This window comes from Schistocerca gregaria, chromosome 4 (genome assembly GCF_023897955.1).
Source record: "Schistocerca gregaria isolate iqSchGreg1 chromosome 4, iqSchGreg1.2, whole genome shotgun sequence".
NCBI lineage: Eukaryota > Metazoa > Arthropoda > Insecta > Orthoptera > Acrididae > Schistocerca > Schistocerca gregaria.
In genome coordinates this window covers 461,422,640-461,446,254 of record NC_064923.1, presented here as the reverse complement: position 1 = coordinate 461,446,254, position 23,615 = coordinate 461,422,640, and the positions used below count along the sequence as shown (strand labels likewise).

Here is a 23,615-nt window from a genome sequence, read left to right as displayed (position 1 = left end):
AGGCAAAAATGTGACAATAATCCCTTCATAATTGATTGCTATTACTCTTTTAACACATTTTCTGATGATGGTGTCGTACGCCATAAGTACAACGACCACATTGTGGTTAAATGAAGTAGGAAAAATTTCTGCCCTGAAAACGGGTATCACAGGTTTTGAACATAACGCAACAGAAACAACCAGCACAGAATGGCCTTGTGGAGACAAACATAATGTTTAGCCGTACCTCATATGCATCGGAAAATGACCTGGGTAGGCTCGAAGTAAAAGACTGAATTCAAATCATTGGATTTATTAAAAATTACTTTTGTATGAACGAAATTTGAAATGTGAAACAAGCAATGTTTATAAATGCTGCGGTCCCTTGCCAAATGAAGACTTGACAACAATGTAACAGACGAAATGATCCGTATCTGGGTTACCTCTATGGCAACAAGGGAAAGGATTTTATAAACTTGCGCGTGATCCAACATACTGCAGCAGGGATATGCGTTGCTGAGGGCAAAGAACAAAAGAGAAAGTAACCGTTACTGAATCCCAGATATTCGCGGGGCTGATAAACTTACGATTTCCACGGGACAAGAAATGGACGAGAGAAAAATGGATATGAGCTACAGTTAGTGAACCAAGAGAACGAGCATACAGGTGATGGAAAGAATTTAGTTTCGTGGCAAAAATTTCAGCAATTCTGACAGATTTTGGTACAACAAGGAATTTAGAATGCAAACAGTCTCCGATGGCGGCCTAACTAGCAGTACGCCAGTTAGCAGTTGCATTCCGTCTGATTCTCATTGTCTCGTCGTACAGCTGAACGGGGTGTCCACACCGGCCCAGAGGGTGTCCAACACGTCCAGACTATAGCTCGTCCTGACTTCAGCTGTCTACCCTTCCTCCTCTACATCCACAGAGGGGAGGGGGGGGGGGGGGGGGGAGTGCACGTATTACGACGTTCCGGCCAATTACGGGCCTAGCTTCCGGACACAACACAACCGCGCAATCGGCTCGAGTCAAAAAGCGCGTCCTATGGATCCATTGCTCGTCAGTTTTAACGGACATTTTGCTAGAAAGATCTACCCCGAATTTGCAGCAACAAATGGAAACACCCGCCCTCGGATTTCACGCGTAAAGTCGCGGGAGCCAAGAACACGGAGGGCTCGGGTCCTGTGCCGCAATTTCTCTCCTTGTTATTTGATTTCTCCATCCTCCCTACCCTCTACTATTGCCCTGTGCATTTCAGACGTTCAGATCTCCGTTTCTAAGCTCACAGAAAGCAGAACATTTACCTTAGCCCACAGCCTAATTAACAGAACGGATTTCGATGGCGCTTAGCCCCAATCATAAAGCATTTCTTGAAAGAGTACTCCGCCCCGCCATTTGACTGTATGTTTCTTGTGTACAGTCTAGGTTTCAGCTTTCACGCCATTGTCGAATACAATGATCTTTGACACAATAATATGCTGTATTCCACTAAGAAGTTAATTTTCCATCATTTGTATCATGTTAAGCAAGTGTGTTGAACCGTGTTTTGTCATTCTGCGTGGTACACAGCATATGATGTTAATGATCTAAGATCATTCCACTCGATAATGACATGAAAGCCAAAATCTAGGTTGTACACACGAAATAGAAGGAAATATACAGTCATACAGAGATGTATACTTTCAAAATATAATAAATAGGTAAAAATAAAATAAGAATAAGCAACAAAATGAATTTCATGCAAGGCAGTGAGAATTCATGAAACAGAGGCTGCTGATCATAAAGGGAAAGTTAGGATTAAATAAAACACGTACTGCACGGATAATTTCCTATAGGCACTAGTCCAAGTAGAATACGGGAAAGATGGCATATAGAAACGATAAAAGACCGCACCTAATTGAAAGGATAAAGCGTAGCGAAAAATGTACTCAAATAAACGTACGTCTTTCATCAGGACACAGTTTACACAGTTTTGAAATATTTGAATGATAGGTTGCGTTGGTTGGGGAAAGAGACCAAACAGCGAGGACATCGGTCTCATCGGATTAGGGAAGGATGGGGAAGGAAGTCCGCCATGCCCTTCCAGAGGAACCATCCAGCATTTGGATAATAGAAGATACTTTATATCATGTCTTCTCATAATGAATAAGGGAAATTTTGCTACGTTCAGTACAAAAGCAACATTTTGCACTTTATTTTTCTTTACATTGAATGTATCTTCCTCTTTATTCTAGTTTTCAGGTATTATTACCCAGACAGTAAAGAAAACACTTCTTAAATATACAGGGTTTATCAAAAAGAATCATCGGATTCCAAATGATTCAGCCTTACGTTACTGGCCTCCAAGGTCACCGGACCTGACTGTATGTAGTTATTTCTTGTGGGGGTTTATAAAAGACTATTTATGTGCCTTCGTTACCAACAACAATGAATGAACTGAAACATCGCATAACAACAGCTGTGGAAGGTGTAAATCAAGACATTCTCGCTGCAGTGTGGGAACAATTAGAATACCGCGTTGACATATGCCGTGCATCCCAAGGGGGCATGTTGAACACCTATGTAAAGGTATAAGAAAAACCATTTTGAGTTTCCCGTTCATCAAAAAACAAAATTCATTGTATTTGTTTATTAGTTTCAGAAATACAGACTTGCCAAATCGGATGATTCTTTTTGATACATCGTGTATAATTGTAATTTTATTTTCTGTGACTCCTTATGATAAATATTTCCAAATAAGAAGTCTTCCAGTTAAGACTCTAAGAAAAACGTATGCACCCATTTCTGTTTCCTCTTGCGAAGCTGATGAAGCTCTGTCACAGATTCACAATGTTAGGTCCCTACAAAGAAGAAGGTGACGCATACGTGGAATCAGCAGCAGTAAATTCACCATGTACTTTTTCTTCGCTTTTGTTACTGTTCCGCGTTTCGCATAAAGAAGGGCCTGCTGATCGTTACAAATGTATGTCATGGGATAGCAGGGATTTTTTCCTAAATCAGTCCGTCAAAATGCACCTCAGGGTTCAGTGTCTGTTTCAATGTCCGGAGAAAATGAGATTTCGTTTCATAACATAACGATCTCACAGTTAGCCAGCTGAAGCTATAAACATTTGTTCTTGTCGAATTCTCCTAGTTCCTGGACGGTAATAAGTCTGGGAATTTGGTATTAAGTTCAACTTCTGCGGTCATCAGTCCCCTAGAATTTAGAACTACTTAAATCTAAGTAACCTAAGGACATCACACACATCCATGCCCGAGGCAGAATTGGAACCTGTGACCGTAGCAGTCGCGCGGTTCTAGACTGTAGCGCCTAGAACCGCTCGGCCACCCCGGCCGGCGGTATTAAGTCTAGGGGACATATCTTTGCTTGTCTAATGATATCCTTTCAACCATTTGGTGTCTAAATTTGCGAAATTTTCCTACCGGCTTCGGCGAATAAACCAAACTCAGTATCATTAGGTTATTAAGAATGTGCTGGTATCAAAAACTTTTGATCAATGGTTGAGATTTCACGCTCGGATATTGACATAACTTCATAAGAGACAATGATATTTTAGTGTTCTTCTGTTGACCGATTACGGAGCCTGGACGTAAAATCGTGTCAGTAAGCGCAGAGGTTACGCATCCTCACATATTTCACTCCAATCCTTAAGAAACAAATGAAGCTAATGCCTTTAGGATTGGCAGAAACAACTCTTTTTCCGAGGTCTTATAGTCAGACCTGACTGAACATGTCCCCGGAGGTACTCATTGTTCCGTCTGTAATCGCTGATTTTCCAGAAGCAAAGAAATATTTTTTCTCTCCCTTCTTCTCTGTGTTGGTTGTGCTATTGTGACATGCAGCAGGGTGCGTTTCATATGTCCCTCCAAACCGCATTCAAATGACGTGATTGGAAGAGTGCGACTCAGCGGTCTGCACCAGACTGGGGCTTTGCTTTGCTGTTTTGCTGTTGTGGTTTTCACTTAGACGATGGGATTCATAAATTTGTGTTCTCTAGTCAGTCCCGTATAAACCTTTTCAACTCTCTCTACTGCCCACGACATCCACTTAACTCTTTTTACTGTAATCCTGTCCAAACAATCTACAACTCTCCACAGTTCCCTTCATTACAGAATTAGCTATTGCTTGATCCTTCAAGACATGTCCTACCAGCCTGTCTCTACTTTTTGTCACTTTGCGCTATTAATGTATTTTCTCCCCGATTCAGTAATTTTTCATTTTTTATCCAATGAACCTTTTTAACTTTAAGTATTCTTCTGTAGCACTACATTTTTGAAAGATCTATTTCTTTTTTTTCTCTCTGTCGGTTTCTTTTAAAGATTACGTTCTGAACTAATACTTTCAGAAAAGATTTCGTAACCTTCAAAACTTTGTTAGATGTTAAAATAGTTACGTTTTCAAGAAAAGCATTTTGGCTAATGCCTGCCTGAACGTTATATCGCCTTCTCTTTGCCTCCATCAGCTTTTGCTGTACAAATAGTAGTACTCAGCTACTTTTAGTGTCTCCTTTTCTAATCTAATACCCGCAGAGTTATCTACAACGTGTGCATTCTATTACCCTGTTTTGGCCTTTGTCACATCTCATCTTAAAACTTCTTTTCAAGACGCTACCCATTCCGTTCGTGCTAATCTTGCTACTCCCTACAGCCTCCAGAATCTGATTTTCATAATCTGAATTTTGCTGCCCGTATAATTTTTGCTCAGTAATGCTACTCAGCACGTAATTAACTGGTCTATATGGCTCATTAGGGACCATAATTACGTCTTTCTGCCAATAATTATTCTACTACGAATTTCGCTCGTACTTATGTCATTTCACAGTCATTTCGTAGTTTATTTCAACATTTAGAATTTTAATGATCTCTGTAGCATAATATACCACACTCTTTTTGTGTAGTGTTGCAATCGCTGCTTGAGAAAATATTTGTTGTTGTCATATGGTGCTGATGCGTTTTAGAATATATTTTGCAGCGGTATCAGTATTTGTATTTACTTACTAGTATTCAAAACTGTGTAACTAAATGTGCCCTAGCACAAAAAATGAATAAAACTACAACGACAAGAAGAACAAAAATTTGCCTCGATCGCTATTGCTTGTATTACTGATACACTGTCGTCTACAGAGTGACCCAGGACGAAAGCCCACTTTTCAGTGATATGACAGGGACTGTCATTCGATGCAAAAAACTATACAAAGCATGGGATCGAAAATGGATGCCTAAAGAACTATGAACACTCCTTCACCTTATATACTTTGAAACAAATATCTTCTACTGCAAGCTATTTGCTTTTCGCATTATGACAAGTGGTAGTATGGACCAAAAGAAGAGAAAATGGTCAGTAAACTTAGGATCAGAAATGAGTGAGTGTCAGCGATATGTCGGCCTAAAAAGCAGTGAAGAAAGTTGCCAGAAGTGGACTGAAGACGAAGCTGTGCATTTCATTAGTTTGTAGGAGGAAAGGCCAGCGTTATGGAGTGCATAGTTACAGGAATACAGGAACTGAAACATGAAACAAAGTTTATTGTCTGAAATGGCGGCAGTTTTCAACGCCTCCACAGAAATATTCAGCGGAATATTCACAATTCAAGGCAACAGTCGACGTATTTTTATAGTACACATTAATTAGCACACAGAAACAAGTGAAGATAAATTTCGAAATAAACGTATTGAAACACGGAAAACTGCCATTAACTTGAAGTATTATTAATGTATCTATAATGTTATGTGACGTGTTATTTGTTGATTAAGTTATTACATTAACTGTTGAAGAACAGACCTTCAGGAATTCACGAGCTGTTCCGTAAGTCAATACAAGTGAAAAGGTTAAAATAAATGTACGTCCATAAGTGCTTCATTTATCACATAGACGCCGTAATTGGCTTTTGAACGCCTGTGGGTATCGAGATGAAATTGATGTAATGTTATTGCATCGCAGTTATTAGTTTACTGAATGTTAAAGAGAATAAACCTAGCTGACGCTAGAAGTATTACTGACACAAGCAGTGTATCTGTAACAATAACTGAATTATTAATAGTACTATCTGGACTGGCACTTTTGCGTCTAATTATAAAGTATATTTAAACCATCTCTATCACTGTCATAATCGTAAAATTTTGATAATGTCTCGGATTTTCCATTTTGAGCTCTACAATGAATTTGTTTCACGATCCAATATCATCACGCTATCTCGGCCGCTCTCTTTACCGACACGAACACCGTCGTTTCTATTTTTCTTTATCACTGAAGTTATTAAAAGTATCCCTTCAGCACGACGGTTTTCCATCGCCATTTCTTCCATCACGCACAGAGCAACGACAGAAAAATCTCGTGGGACGTGATCTCTCAGCTCTCACAGACACTATCTCCCAGCTGTGTCGAAGCTGCTATCGCAAGACACTCAGACACTTACAGAAATTACTGATATATATCAATCAGACACTATCCATCAGCGAAAATTTTCTCCTAGTGCAAACAACTCCACGAGTATTTTGTGAGAGTACGAAACTGTCTGGGAGCGGAAAACTCTGACGTGTATGTCAGCCCTCAGAGGCCACGACAATACTGTCAACAGAAACATTTATTATTGGGGTGTAACAGTAGCTGGGGCGCCGCTCCAGGTAACCGCGCTTGCAGGTCATGGCAAGCACGCGGCCGCAGCGGTGAGCAGTCGTTAGCCCGGTTAGCGCGTGGCCACTGTAGCGGCGGATGTTGACGTCAGGGGCGGCGCGTGACCGCTGAGGCGGCACGGCGTTCCCGCAACGGCACGTCTGCTGCACTGCTTAGCGGCGACATAGTACATCGCCACGGTGTGCACTGGGACGCACTAGGTCACTCTAGCCGCCAGCACCGGTGTCTGCCCAGAGGAGCAGAGGCTGGCTGTAGTGGGACAGGTCGCCCAGTGTGGTGGCAGAAGAGCGGCTGCACGTCTTCAGTCTCCTACTGTAGGCCAGCCAGCAGGAGGCCCTCTCGACAACAGGCACTACGAGGGGGACACTGCAAGTGGCATAAGCCGATTACCCAGAAAATTCGCTTATTGAAGTAGGGGACAAAATAAGGGAATTTACGTCTCGCTTTATTCGTACATACTCAACCGTTTCTTATAAAAAGTACGTGCCTTTTTGCGAGTAAATGTGCCAAGCGACGTGGTGCCACAATGGCTAGCGCTGAGGCGTGATAATTTTATGCCCCGTGTTCAAAACTGGTTTATTTATTTTAATTCTTTTTCATTTATCTACCCATGTCCATAGACCATTACTACACGAATGTTTTCCTTGTGTATTGAAATAACATTCTCCTTATTTATTTGCTAAAGGTACGTCCGGTGAATGAATTAAAAAATATATAAATATATGAGAAATTTATTTGACATTGCTTACGGTGAAATTCCTGTAGTATATTTTGATTCGCAATCAACTGCAAGCGCCAGTTATTGGCACAGTGATCTGCTATCCGTGGTTTGCCGCGAAATTATTGCCAGCGCGTGAAATATTCAGCAATGGTAACGACGTTTCCTCCCCGAGTGAGATTCATACGAATAAATGTCGCCGTGGGAAACCTGCCTTCGTGCAATGCTCGTTGTATTCGGAATTTGTATATTTAGAATGTTTATATGATCGGTATCATCCAAGGAAATGCACTTCCTGAATAACAAACATGAGAATAAAACCTAGGCGCTTCAGTCTGGAACCGCGCGACCGCTACGGTCGCAGGTTTGAATCCTGCCTTGGGCACGGATGTGTCTGTTGTGCTTAGGTTAGTTAGGTTTAAGTAGTTCTAAGTTCTAGGAGACTGATCACCTCACATGTTAAGTCCCATAGTGCTCAGAGCCATTTAAACCATTTTAAATAAAACCTAAGAATTAATAAGACAATTCATATTAAAATGAAATAAACGAATATGAGAATTTAAGAACATTGTATCCCCTGAAAGTACTATATACACACACATGTTATAAAACAAATGTACGACACTTCTTTTGAAATCCAGTTGTACACATTACAATGAAGTATAACGTCCTTGCATTCTGTAAGTACATAAGAAACAGTCGTATACTAACCTTCCACGGACATAGGTAGATATATGATAAGAAAAGAAAAAAATGGGTTTCCGAACACCGGTGTAAAAATGAAAAACTGCAACACTAGCCACCGTTTTGTCTCTAACTACCATGCGGTAAAAGACACATAAAGTCCCTTGAAAACATTGACCGTCGCTTTCTCTGAAGTGGTCGAGTACCTGCAGATAATACAAGATGTTTTCGCGTATTTCGACTCCACTTCCACTGACAAAATTTTTGGCCAATCAGGTTGCGGCACATAGGTGTACTTCTCGTAAGTACGCCGCATCAGAGTCGGCACAAGAAGCTTGCAGACTGCCAGATGTCAGCAGGCTGTCAGAGGCTCCTCCTCCTTGCTGGACGTTGGTAGGCTGATCTCATTTTAGAACATTTGAGAATGACTTTCTGGTTTGGGGAAGTATTTATGAGAGTGAGCTGGTCACTATCCCTCCAACAGCTGCACCCCAACCACGGAAAAGGCAGCATGTCATCGCTACTGGCTGTTGATGACTTCACTCGTTCGGTTGTTGTTTAGTCAGTTCCTGAATGAACGTAGGTCTAATGTTGCCCTACTGCACTCTTTAGAGGCACTGGTTAGCTTCTTCCACTTTGTCTGTTTCTTGAGTGAGTGTTCTTGGAGTCTAATAAGTCTTCTTACTTCAAAGTGCGTGGTCATCACAATGACAGATCTCTGTCCATTTGAGGTCGTTTTGCTGCACTGTAAGCAGATGGTTCAGTGCCTCCGGACAGGTTATCGCTCATCACACTTCCATTCTTGCATTACCAAGGAAGGTATCCTAACTGTACCCTGCTACGCTAAATACACTGTTTTGCTCTGTGATAACATTTCTAACCCCCCATGAACCGTGGACCTTGCCGTGGTGGGGAGGCTTGCGTGCCCTAGCGATACAGGTAGCCGTACCGTAGGTGCAACCACAACGGAGGGGTATCTGTGAGAGGCCAGACAAACATATGGTTCCTGAAGAGGGGTAGCAGCCTTTTCAGTAGTTGCAGGGGTAACAGTCTGGATGATAGACTGAACTGGCCTTGTAACACTAACCAAAACGGCCTTGCTCTGCAGGTACTGCGAACGGCTGAAAGCAAGGGGAAACTACGGCCGTAATTTTTCCCGAGGGCCTGCACCTTTACTGTATGGATTAATGATGATAGCGTTCTCTTGCGTAAAATATTCCGGAGGTAAAATAGTCCCCCATTCGGATCTCCGGGTGGGGACTACTCAGGAGGACGTCGTTATCAATAGAAAGAAAACTGGCGTTGTACGGATCGAAGCGTGGAATGTCAGATCCCTTAATCGGGCAGGTAGGTTAGAAAATTTAAAAAGAGAAATGGACAGCTTAAAGTTAGATATAGTGGGAATTAGTGAATTTCGGTGGCAGGAGGAACAAGACCTCTGGTCAGGTGACTACAGGGTTATAAACACAAAATCAAATAGGGGTAATGCAGGAGTAGGTTTAATAACGAATAGGAAAATAGGATTACGGGTAAGCTACTACAAACAGCATAGTGAACGCATTATTGCGGCCAAGATAGATACGAAGCCCACACCTACTACAGTAGTAGAAGTTTATATGCCAACTAGCTCTGCAGATGACGAAGAAATTGAAGAAACATATGATGAAATAAAAGAAATTGTTCAGATAGTGAAGGGAGATGAAAATTTAATAGTCATGGGTGACTGTAATTCGAGTGTAGGAAAAGGGAGAGAAGGAAACGTCGTAGGTGGATGTGGATTGGGGCTAAGAAATGAAAGAGGAAGCCGCCTGGTAGAATTTTGCACAGAGCATAACTTAGTCATAGCTAACACTTGGTTTAAGAACCATGAAAGAAGGTTGTATACATGGAAGAACCCTGGAGATACTGAAAGGTATCAGATCGATTATATAATAGTAAGACAGAGATTTAGGAACCAGGTTTTAAATTGTAAGACATTTCCAGGGGCAGATGTGGACTCTGACCACAATCTATTGGTTATGACCTGTAGACTAAAACTGAAGAAACTGCAAAAAGGTGGGAATTTAAGGAGATGGGACCAGGATAAACTGAAAGAACAAGAGGTTGTACAGAGATTCAGAGAGAGCATAAAGGAACAATTGACAGTAATGGGGGAAAGAAATACAGTAGAAGAAGAATGGGTAGCTTTGAGTGATGAAGTAGTGTAGGCAGCAGAGGATCAAGTAGGTAAAAAGACGAGGGCTAGTAGAAATCCTTGGGTAACAGAAGAAATATTGAATGTAATTGATGAAAGGAGAAAATATAAAAATGTAATTAATGAAGAAGGCAAAAAGGAATACAAACGACTCAAAAATGAGATCGACAGGAAATGCAAAATGGCTAAGCAGGGATGGCTAGAGGACAAATGTAAGGATGTAGAGGCTTACCTCACTAGGGGTAAGATAGATACTGCCTACAGGAAAATTAAAGAGACCTTTGGAGAAAAGAGAGCCACTTGTATAAACATCAAGAGCTCAGATGGAAACCCAGTTCTAAGCAAAGAAGGGAAAGCAGAAAGGTGGAAGGAGTATATACAGGGTCTATACAAAGGCGATGTACTTGAGGACAATATTAGGGAAATCGAAGAACATGTAGATGAAGATGACATGGGAGATTCGATACTGTGTGAAGAGTTTGACAGAGCACTGAAAGACCTGAGTCGAAACAAGGCTCCTGAGTAGACAACATTCCATTGGAACTACTAACAGCCTCGGGAGAGTCAGTCCTGATAAAACTCTACCGTCTGATGAGCAAGGTGTATGAAACAGGCGAAATACCCTCAGACTTTAAGAAGAATATAATAATTCCAATCCCAAAGAAAGCAGGTGTTGACAGATGTGAAAATTACAGAACAATCAGTTTAATAAGCCATAGCTGCAAAATACTAACACGAATTCTTTACAGACGAATGGAAAAACTAGTAGAAGCCGACCTCGGGGAAGATCAGATTGGATTCCGTAGAAATACGGGAACACGTGAGGCAATACTGACCATACGACTTATCTTAGAAAGAAGGTTAAGGAAAGGAAAACCTACATTTCTAGCATTTGTAGACTTAGAGAAAGCTTTTGACAATGTTGACTGGAATACTCTCTTTCAAATTCTAAAGGTGGCAGGGGTAAAATACAGGGAGCGAAAAGCTATTTACAATTTCTACAGAAACCAGATGGCAGTTATAAGAGTCGAGGGACATGAAAAAGAAGCAGTGGTTGGGAAGCCTCTCCCCGATGTTATTCAATCTGTATATTGAGCAAGCAATAAAGGAAACAAAAGAAAAATTCGGAGTAGGTATTAAAATCCATGAAGAAGAAATAAAAACTTTGAAGTTTGCCGATGACATTGTCTTTCTGTCAGAGACAGCAAGGGACTTGGAAGAGCAGTTGAATGGAATGGACAGTGTCTTGAAAGGAGGATATAAGATGAACATCAACAAAAGCAAAACGAGGATAATGGAATGTAGTCGAATTAAGTCGGGTAATGCTGAGGGAATTAGATTAGGAAATGAGACACTTAAAGTAGTAAAGGAGTTTTGCTATTTGGGGAGCAAAATAACTGATGATGGTCGAAGTAGAGAGGATATAAAATGTAGACTGGCAATGGCAAGGAAAGCGTTTCTGAAGAAGAGCATTTTGTTAACATCGAGTATAGATTTAAGTGTCAGGAAGTCTTTTCTGGAAGTATTTGTATGGAGTGTAGTCATGTATGGAAGTGAAACATGGACGATAAATAGTTTGGACAAGAAGAGAATAGAAGCTTTGGAAATGTGGTGCTACAGAAGAATGCTGAAGATTAGATGGGTAGATCACATAACTAATGAGAAAGTATTGAATAGAATTGGGGAGAAGAGAAGTTTTTTGGCACAACTTGACAAGAAGAAGGGATCGGTTGGAGGACATATTCTGAGGCATCAAGGGATCACCAATGTAGTATTGGAGGGCAGCGTGGATGGTAAAAATCGTAGAGGGAGACCAAGAGATGAATACACTAAGCAGATTCAGAAGTATGTACACTCCTGGAAATTGAAATAAGAACACTGTGAATTCAATGTCCCAGGAATTGGAAAATTTATTGACAAATTCCTGGGGTCAGATACATCACATGATCACACTGACAGAACCACAGGCACATAGACACAGGTAACAGAGCATGCACAATGTCGGCACTCGTACAGTGTATACCCACCTTTCGCAGCAATGCACGTTGCTATTCTCCCATGGAGACGATCGTAGAGATGCTGGATGTAGTCCTGTGGAACGGCTTGCCCTGCCATTTCCACCTGGCGCCTCAGTTGGACCAGCGTTCGTGCTGGACGTGCAGACCGCGTGAGACGACGCTTCATCCAGTCCCAAACATGCTCAATGGGGGACAGATCCGGAAATCTTGCTGGCCAGGGTAGTTGACTTACACCTTCTAGAGCACGTTGGGTGGCACGGGATACATGCGGACGTGCATTGTCCTGTTGGAACAGCAAGTTCCCTTGCCGGTCAAGGAATGGTAGAACGATGGGTTCGATGACGGTTTGGATGTACCGTGCACTATTCAGTGTCCCCTCGCCTATCACCAGAGGTGTACGGCCAGTGTAGGAGATCGCTCCCCACACCATGATGCCGGGTGTTGGCCCTGTGTGTCTCGGTCGTATGCAGTCCTGATTATGGCGCTCTCCTGCACGGCGCCAAACACGCATACGACCATCATTGGCACCAAGGCAGAAGCGACTCTCATCGCTGAAGACGACACGTCTCCATTCGTCCCTCCATTCACGCCTATCGCGACACCACTGGAGGCGGGCTGCACGATGTTGGGGCGTGAGCGGAAGACGGCCTAACGGTGTGCGGGACCGTAGCCCAGCTTCATGGAGACGGTTGCGAATGGTCCTCGCCGATACCCCAGGAGCAAAAGTGTTCCTAATTTGCTGGGAAGTAGCGGTGCGGTCCCCTACGACAGTGCGTAGGATCCTACGGTCTTGGCGTGCATCCGTGCGTCGCTGCGGTCCGGTCCCAGGTCGACGGGCACGTGCACCTTCTGCCGACCACTGGCGACAACATCGATGTACAGTGGAGACCTCACGCCCCACGTGTTGAGCAATTCGGCGGTACGTCCACCCGGCCTCCCGCATGCCCACTATACGCCCTCGCTCAAAGTCCGTCAACTGCACATACGGTTCACGTCCACGCTGTCGCGGCATGCTACCAGTGTTAAAGACTGCGATGGAGCTCCGTATGCCACGGCAAACTGGCTGACACTGACGGCGGCGGTGCACAAATGCTGCGCAGCTAGCTCCATTCGACGGCCAACACCGCGGTTCCTGGTGTGTCCGCTGTGCCGTGCGTGTGATCATTGCTTGTACAGCCCTCTCGCAGTGTCCGGAGCAAGTATGGTGGGTCTGACACACCGGTGTCAATGTGTTCTTTTTTCCATTTCCAGGAGTGTATGTTGCGGTAGGTACTGGGAGATGAAGAAGCTTGCACAGGATAGAGTAGCATGGAGAGCTGCATCAAACCAGTTTCAGGACTGAAGAACACAACGACAACAACAACATTTCTAAGCGTCAGTATCAGCGATTGTAATCATAATGATTAGTGACAGCCTCCACGACGTGAAAATTCAGTTTTAATCGCCCGCATGTCTTGGTCGTGCGGTAGCGTTTTCGCTTCCCACGCCCTGGTCGATTCCCGGCGGGGTCAGGGATTTTCTCTGCCTCGTGAGGGCTGGTTGTTGTGTAATGTCCTTAGGTTAGTTAGGTTTAAGTAGTTCTAAGTTCTAGGGGACTAATGACCATAGATGTTAAGTCCCATAGTGCTCAGAGCCATTTGAACCATTGAACCAGTTTTAATCAGGTTCACTGCTGGTGATGAAAGTTCCAACACAATGAAGGTTGCGTGTAGCTAATGTTAAACTGATGTATGCTATATGTTTGTATACACGAATAATTAGTATTTAAGCGCAACACAACAAAATGGGACGAATGCTATTCTACTTTGTAAGGAAAGATTACACAACAGGTATCCGGTACTTAGATCGCACTTTCATGTTGCCTGTTTGTGAAAAAATCGTGTTACGCGAAATGCCTACTTGCAAGTGTCGGAAAGTGACGGCAGGATTCTGGTCTATCGAGACTGCCGTTTATGGTACTGTGATTGCGTTGATGGTGTTGATCTGGAATTCACAGCTGTCAAGCTAATAAGGCGTCGATGAGTTCAGTTGGGCCATACTCAATGTCAAGCGTGATTTTATTAGCGCTGCGCGACTCGTGCATGAGAGGACAGATACATTGTTCTCTCGAGCCTGCAGGACCATAAAGCCACGTCGCGTACCTTGAGTCAGGATCTGGGTTTGTCTGCAGCAAGAAACATACACACGGACAGACTGGATACCTCCTTGTCATTATGGCGACCAATGTTGCGGCTTCCCTCAACACAGCAGCAGACAATGGTGCGTTTAACAGCACGAGACATAGCAGTTGTACCACGTCATGTTTTCGGATGAGTCTCAGTACTGCGTATGGCAAGAAGAGATAAGGGTAAAGATAAGGAGTGATCTAAAAGTCAGTATAAATTTGTAAACTTAATGAACCACGGAATAATGTAGATAGAGAGGTAGAAATTGACACTCGTGCTTGGAATGACCAAATAAATACAAAGTTCACAAAATGTCCGACAGATAGCGCTGGACAGCAAAACGTCAGTGACTGCGCATGACAATCGTTGATAAACGGAGCTGTAATGAGAGAGAGAATCAGATGCGCCAGCACTCGCAGCATGTTGACGTTACTTGAAAAGGCGCTTTAAGTGAAGCTGTATAATCAGAATGGGGAATGTGCTAGTTTATCGTTACAATCCAATCGCCATAGGAAGGGGATTCGAATGGATAAAGGTCCGTTGACAAATGCAGCTGTGGCGAGAATGATTTCGAAGTTCGAAGCCACGGGTTGTTTAGACGATAGACATCGTAGTGGCCGACCGAGCACAAGGCGTAATGCTGCTGAGACAGTTCAGGAAGAAATGGAGACTGTAGCTGGTTCGTCTATGCACTGGGAAGTCAGCCCTCGTGCAGTCGCACGTCGCACCAGCATTCCATACAATACTGTTTGGTTGGCACTGAGGCGCATCCTCCGGTGCTATCCGTACAAAATCCATCGGCATCATGAACTATTACCTGGCGATTTAGTGAAGCGGAGGACATTTGCGGTGTGGGCGCTTCAAAAGACGGCGGAAGATGATTGATTGAGTAAAGTGTTGTGGACGGACGAAGCTGATTTCGCGCTCCGAGGGTCTGTCAACGCCGACAACTACAGAACTTCGGCTACCGTAAATCCTAGAACTGTCGTGAAAACTCCATTGTACGACGACAAAGACACGGTATGGGTTGGATTTAGCATATCTACCGTTATCGGACCTTTTTTCTTCGAGGAAATGCGTGATTCTGGTTTTGTAACTGCTACTGTGACGGGTGAGAGGTTCGTCGATATCTTACAGAATCACATCATCCCCAGCCTGGCTGATAAACACCTGCTGGAACGTACGATGTTTATGCAGGATGGCGCTCCACCCCATATTGCTAGACGCGTGAAAGATCTCTTGCGCGCCTCATTTGGTGATGATCGTGTGCTCAGCCGCCATTTTCATCATGCTTGACCTCCCAGGTTCCCAGGCCTTTATTGGCTTTGGGGTTACCTGAAGTCGCAAGTGTATCGTGATCGACCGACATCCCTAGGTATGCTGAAAGACAAAATCAGACGCAAATGCCTCACCATTACTCTGGACATGCTTTACAGTGCTGTTCACAACATTATTCCTCGACTACAGCTATTGTTGAGGAATGATGGTGGACATTTTGTGCATTTCCTGTAAAGAACATCATCAGTGCTTTTTCTTACTTTGTTATGATAATTATTGCTATTCTGATCAGATGAAGCGCCATCTGTCGCACATTTTTTTAAGTTTTGTATTTTTTGTGTTCTAATAAAACTTCATGTCATTCCAAGCATGTGTGTCAATTTGTACCTCTCTATGTACATTATTCTGTGAGTTATTCAGTTTTCAAATTTATTCAGACTTTTTGATCACCCTGTATATCGAGGTTCACGGGCTCCTTAAAGAATGAACACTCCCATATTCCACTCATCAGTGTCATACTGTTGCAGCACCTAGAGCTATAGTACACAACGCGAGCTCATCGGTAAAGTTTTCTTTTTTGTCATATCAAGTGCCGCAGCGACGAATGTATTAAGAGAGGGTTACATTTTCAGCCTTGACTATATTAAGGTCACAGTTACTTATTTCACACCATCACGTGATTTCAGTACATCGTAATTTGTATACTAGGTGTTTCGTTTGTGACGTGGCTGGTGAGTGTACCCTGTGTTAAGTCTAACATTCGGGAAGAGAACGGAAGATCGTCTCGACTTACCTCGAACAGATGCTATTCGACTGTCGACTGTCACTTTGATGAATACGTTCTCATAATCGCTCAGCCACGGAAAACATCCCGTCATGGGTTGGCGAGGGGTGACAACCCATTACTTGCCATCAGACATGACAATGAGTCCAGCCAACATAGAATGACATACCTGTATGTTTCATCCAAGGACTTGACGTCCATCTGCATTAAAACCGCTGTTACTGTCAGGGCTGGCATTTCTGTGTAATAATTTTTGCATAGTGCATAACTCCATATCACCTAGAACTAAACCATGTCTTGTTTCTTCTGTACTGTGTAAGAGGTCCATGATTAAAGAGTTTGTTGCTAGCGCACTCGAGCTGATGTAATTTCGATGTATTGCTCACGCGCTGCCTGCGATATGTAAGCTAGAAGAGAATCTGAGACCAAAGAGTAGTATTGACTGCAGTAGGAACTGTGTAGCAGTAGGAGTAAGTTGTTGCTAGCGAGCAGTCTGGTCTGGTGTATCGTGTTGGCTGGGCCGGTCGTGTGCAGCGATGGCGGAGCCTGAGCGTTGTAGGATAAGGTAAAAGCAGCCTCGCGCATATGTAGTATTGTTACATCAAGTCCCATGCAAATATTTTTAAAAAAAATCTGTTAATAATAATCTTTCTCATAAAAAGTAACTTTTGACATTTATCTCAATTTAAAGAATTCACTAATTTCTCCAATCCTTGGCAATCCCGATTATTGAAAAGAAAAGTCAGTTCTTTCCTTTTTTGTAAGACAAATCTATCGGCCAGCATTGCACTTAGCTGCGCCAGGAAAATTTCCGGCGACCTAATTAAGGTAAGATTTTTCAGCTTATTCAGAATGATGTATCAGGGCCATGACGCAGCATTGCTGACGTCCAAAATTTACCAGGTTAACTTGACTGTCAATTTTTTTTTAATGGCCAAAATTATAGAATGTATGTAGCTTACTAGGCACTACAGAAATTTTTAGAAATAATTATACGTAGCTTTGTAAGACAATTTGGAGCAGGCTAAACAGATTACATATCTTTTTCTCATGTTTTCATGCATTTAAAAATAATTCCTCTTCCTATGGGTATGCATACAATCATTAGTATTTCGCATGGGAGCTAGAGGCGTTGGGTGAAGGGGTTTCGGAAAAAGCTTCTGACCTGGACTTGGGATCCTTTTCTCCTCGTCGGCGGTCTAGAATCTATCCCAGCGACAAATAATTCGGCTTAAGGTTGGATGTATTTGGTATCCATACCAGCTAGTGATTTGAGGCTCACGGTTTTTCGCGCACCACCGAAGGCGCAGCCTTTGTGAGATCCTAGACATCGTCGAAAGTACCGCTGTCGTCTCGCCACGTGGGCGACACCTGTGGCAGCGGTCTGCGCATAATGAGCCTGCTCTGCAGCGTACAGCCAGAACTGTGTTTGCCTGAATACCGACTACATCTTCTCGCTCTACCGTTCACCCGCTTCCTACTAAGGAGGGGAACATGACAAATGCCGTAACCCGATTTCCCAGAAACTTCGTTCAATGCAAGACGGGGGAAAACATGCAAACACGTGTTACAGCTTATCCGTAGATACTCAACTGTTTCTGAGAAGACGACGGTCAGAGTAATCGAGGTACTTTATATGCCTTTTAGCAAGCAGCTGGTTGACCCGAAGGCCTGGCGCAGTGTCTAGGGTTGCCACTTCACACTACTTTATGTGTCTTTTACCGGGTGATATTCTGACAGGAGCTGGTGCCACATGGTTAGCGACATGGCTCCTTACTCTTGCAACCCGTGTTCCAAAGCTGAATAATATTTTTATTTATTGTTTTCATTTATTTAACCATGTTCGCATTAGACTAATGCGCAAATGTTTTCTAAAGTATACTGAAATAACCCTGTCCTTATTCGTCTACTAACTATGTCTGATGAATGAATTAAAAAAAAAAAAAAGGTTAAAAATTGAAATTATTTTCAGTGAATTTCCTATAATTTAACTTGATCCAAAATAAATTGCAAGCGTCAGTTTTCGATTAAGTTATCTGTTATGCGTGGTTTGCCGCGAAATTACTGGCTACGTGTGAAATCTTCAGCAGTGTTAATGGCGTTTCTTCCCCGAGTGAGATTCATACAAAGAAATGTCACCGTGGCAAACCTGCCTTTACGCAATGCTTGTTGTGTCCGGAGTTTGTATGTTTCGAATGTTTCTACGTTCAGTATCATCCACGGGAATGCACCAAATCTTTCTGAAGAATAAACATGAGAAAAAATATAAGAAAAGATATAAGAATTTTGATGTCTGCCTGGAGTGGCAAACATGAGTTGGAATAGGTAGCAGGACGTGACCGGGGTGTGACGCAAGATCTGATGGCTGAGAAAAGATTAATCTCAAAGTAAGGCGCTAGCGATCAGAAAGATTACTTATCATTATTCTCCACACTGAAGCAGGTACTGTCTATTGCTCTCATAGCAAGTACCTGCGTAATTAAGTTCACTTAACTTCACAATACAATTCACAAATCCACAGTGCAATCCAAATCGTAAATAAGTTCTAAGCCCAAGGTTGTTATATAAGTTCTATACAATAACACCTCGATATTAACACAGCTAGCGAGCAAGAGCGAGTGGCCGTGGCGTCAATCTGTGCTCCCGTTTTATCGTAAATGCATAGAAGGAGCTGCACGCAAGAACTATTGAATGGCGCGACGTCTTCAGCCGGAGATAACGCCATGAAACTCCGGTGGCCGCGACGTGAACTATTAACTATCCAGTTAAGAACCCAGGGAACTTAGTTAGACAGTAATTACGAAGGCATTATTATAGTGAACAGACGACACAATGTTATTGTGTGTATATTCTTGCTTGTTAGTTACAAGATTACGTAACGACTCTAAGGCTTACATACTTAGAACATATACTGCTAACAAAACTTTAATGCAACAGTTTTGTTTAGTTGAAAAGACATTCTTTGTTTACAGTACTTTCTGTGACATTACAGATGACTTAGTATATGGTTTGTTTGACACTGTTAATAAGTGTGACGATTTATATTATTGCTTTTGCGTTTTTTCTGTTTTATATCTGCACAGTTTTTCTGTATTATTCTGGAAAGTAAGACATGTTTTAGTATTAACTTCTGCGGTATAGCTACAATGAGACAGCCTTTTTCGTAACACAAGAATTCGTCACAGTACAGTACTTTCTTGGTCATGGTAATGTATGTAATAACTACGATATCTATACATATAGCTTTTCACTTTTGTTTGTGATAAGGTAAGTATATTGACATTTGCGGACCTTTGTTAATGGACGACGACAACTACGATACTTGTCACATTTTTACCGTTAAGTAATGACAGAAATTATCTTACAGCAAGACGCGCAGTTTAGCGCTACAGGACACGTATTTGAGTGATTAAATTTTGTACTTAAAACATTTTTTTCAAAGATTTTTTTAATTACAAAGATAAAAAGAAGATTTTCGGTTATACATTTCATTCCATTGCTGTAATATGTAACGACTGAGGGTATAATTACATTAATCCTCAGGGGGTACACATTTACTTGGTGTACTAAGCGTGTGGCAAGCGCTTGGAGCACTAGCTAATATGCTATTTGCTTATACAACTTTACACGTCGGTTTTCCTCTAAGACTGAATTACACAGCTATCTGATCATTTAACAGAGAAACAAACATTTTTTTAACGACATCAATTGAACATGTTTACTCAATTACACAGTTAGATAACTTCACAATTATGAAATTGTATTCTGTCTGTACTTTGTGAACTGGTCATATTGTTTTGGAACGATTGTGATACTATGAGAGCTTTGAATCAAGTACTTGGTAAGGGATCATGATTTTTGAAGTATGTTTGATGTAGATGACTTTATTGAACGAGCAGACAGCATTTTTTAAAGGGTTTGAGGTTATTTAAGAAAGCTACAACGTTTTTGAGATTTGACTTAGGTGCTATGATATTATTACGACGACAAAGTGTATTTTGCTGTTGAGGTATGTTTATGATCAATAAGATAATGCTATATGAGGAATTTGATTATGCTATGTATTTATTATTTTTAAATATTGAAGAAGTGTCGACAAATATGTATATGTGTAATAAGGTAAGGAATAATGAGTAGTGGTTAGGGACTCTGGTTTGTGAAAAAGGATGTTTGAAACCAAGAATCGTACTTTATGATTTATAAAACGTGTTTGCATGCGTGAATGTGAGTACCACTATGCTGACAGAAATTTTAGACACTGCTATTCATGAGATTTCGTTTTTACACACATCTAACGTAAATTTTCAACCTGTGAAATTTTTTGTATGAGTGTAACTGTAGCGGAAACTGCCGTCATAAATATTCCAGTAAGGAAGGTAGGTGGCCTTAATGTGTTGTGAGCACCCAGTTGCGCGACAGTCACCTGGAAAACAAATCCATTGGTGTGGGCCTTTCAGAGGCACAGGTGCAGAAAAAAGAGGCCATTGACCACGCTATTGACATTTCTTTGTAGAAAGCATCGCAAATATGACAGGCTCATACTTGAAGATATATGATTACAGTTTGGAGCTCGTAATTTCTGATATTTACTGAAATGACTAATGAAATGATCAGAAATATTTTATGTCTACACATCTGATTGTGACTGCTGTCTTTCTGGTTGAGAGATTTTTTTTGCTGCCTTATGAAATGCCATGTGGCTAGTGAATGACGTTTCATGCCTTGCTGTACATATAAATTTGCTGTTTAATATCTATTTTCTAGCTGCATTGCAGCATTGGTTAAAATAAAATTTAATAAATGCACTAGTAGAAATGTTTTCTGCCTACAGATGCATTTAATAATAATTTTATGATCTACATTCTTAAAAAAGGGAACACAAATGGACATTTACCTTCACAGGAATTGCATACATAAATTTTTCAACGTGGTAATTTGTTTGGTAGAGTAAGTTACTGGGATGCATCATTCTAGTTTTAAGATGTGACATATGCATTAGATATTTCCTATCTTTACTCTAACATTTTTTCTGCTTGAGCTTTGTCATGTTTAGGTATAAGTTATTGCTTTTGCTGCTGCTGTTTGTCAGACATTGTCCAACTGAATTTTACATTGTATTAAGACAGATTCACTACTGATATATTTTTCTTGTTGCTACACATTGCCTTATATTAGTTGTAATGTTGCATTTGCTTTGCTAAATTAGATATACTGCTGCTTCCTTTGCCAATTTGCATATTTTTGTCATTGCTGTTTGTGTTAATTGTTTTGTGCTGCTGCATTACCTTGTTCTCTAGTGTATGTACCTGAGCTCTGTAGATTACAGTTTGCTTAAGAGGGAGGGTACTATATAAGAAACTAACCATGAAGAATAAGAAAAGAATGCAGTGAGAAGTTACCAGAAAGTAGGTTGGCCGAAAAATTATTGTACAATGAATAATAATTATTTTGAAAGAGGATATCAACAAAAAAGTAGGGTGTAGGGGCAATAGGTTTAGGTAGGATTATCTTGGAAAGGAATGATGAGGTAAGATATTTGAAAATAAATAATGAGGTAATAAATATGTGAACATATAAATACAGAAAGCATGCTTAGACAGGATTTTTTTTTGGGGGGGGGGGGGGGGAATGTTGAAATAAGATGAAAATGTTACACTGAAAACGTACCCTGCCCTGTGCTTTTGTATTATTCTGCTATTTGTTTGTGTACCCTTGTGCATTTGTGTTCTTCCTGTCTTGATGTGTTAATCTGATAAGAGATATGTTCTAGAATTTTCTACTACTGAGTTACATTCACTATGATAAGAATACTGTTATACTCAAATATAATTTTCATTAATAATATGTTATCTACTTTGCAAATATGTTTAGACATTATTTATTCTGTTCTGTTTTAATAGTCATGTGTGATTTAATGTTTCAAAAGCTATTCTCATTTATCTATTTATTTACTTATGTCATAATTCCTGAAAAACTGATGTATATGCTTCTTAAAAATATTAGAGAGATTAAAATTCTATCAAACTTCAAAATAGAGCTAATGGACCACCTAATATCACAATAGCTATTCCTTCCTGCAGCCCACTCTCGACAAACATCTGCCCCCCACCACTTTGCTCGCCACTTGTCTACAGAGTTCCCTACTGAAATTATCGTCTTTCATCTCAGGCATTGTTACTTTCACTTCAGTACTTTCCTCTTTCATTAGCCATTCCACTTTTCTAATACCAACCAAAGCTTCAAATGTACTAAGCTAATCCATGTCATTCTTGACACTTTCATTATTTTATTACTATTATTATTGTTACCTTCATTGTCACTAAGGAAAATTATTTCTTTTCATTAATGTTGAAGATTATTAGTATTTAGTTCGTTATTTAATAGCTAATTAATATCGTTCTTAATTCATCTATTATGTTATCATTGTTATTAGTGTTACTATTATTATCACCAGTTTTATTTTTCTATTAATGCAAATTATTATTAATTTGATTATAATGTAATATTTCTTGTTTATGTTGTATCTGGTCGATTTAAGAAAGGATCTTAACGCTTTAATCAGGTCAGGCTAGACAAAAAATAAATAAATAATACTGCAGTACTCTCTAAAAGACTTCGCCTATCAGCATCGTCATAGGATTGTCTTCCACTCTCTGCAGGAAATCGTCATGTTTCCATGTTTGTTACAGAACGTCGTAGAGTTGCCCTCAATTTCCTTGTGACCTTCCCCCCTTCCAGTGTTCGCTGTGAATAGCCTGTAGCTGTTTCACAACCACTATTAGGAAACAGTTCGAACAACATGACGTGTTCATACGAGATGTTTCATATAACTCCAGCGATTGAGCTTCTGTATGTATCATCCATTCCGCAGTTGTACCATGTACGTCACTTTCCGATGCTCGTGCCTTGTGCTGGACCTTCGGTCGCTTTAAGAATTTCTATTCACAAACAATATTAGAGTTCTCTTTCACAGGTACTCCAGGGCCCCGTATGCATGAAATGCCACTGGTTTGATCAACGTTCTTTGCATCAGATGTCTGGCCTTTCTCGATGGTCTAAGTGAAGTAAGCATGTGACTGAAACTATAGCAAGCTCTGGGCTATCTTTGATTGTTTCTTTCACATTCACATGGAATAAGACGTCTGTGAAAATCTTAAGTTGATT

The 23,615-nt window shown here is 41.2% G+C and overlaps 1 protein-coding gene across 1 annotated transcript in view; it reads right to left on the bottom strand.

The window, feature by feature from the left end:
- The window catches only part of LOC126267198 (facilitated trehalose transporter Tret1-like), a 98,167-nt gene that overhangs the window by 25,497 nt on the left and 49,055 nt on the right, over positions 1–23,615 (bottom strand). The window lies entirely within an intron of this gene.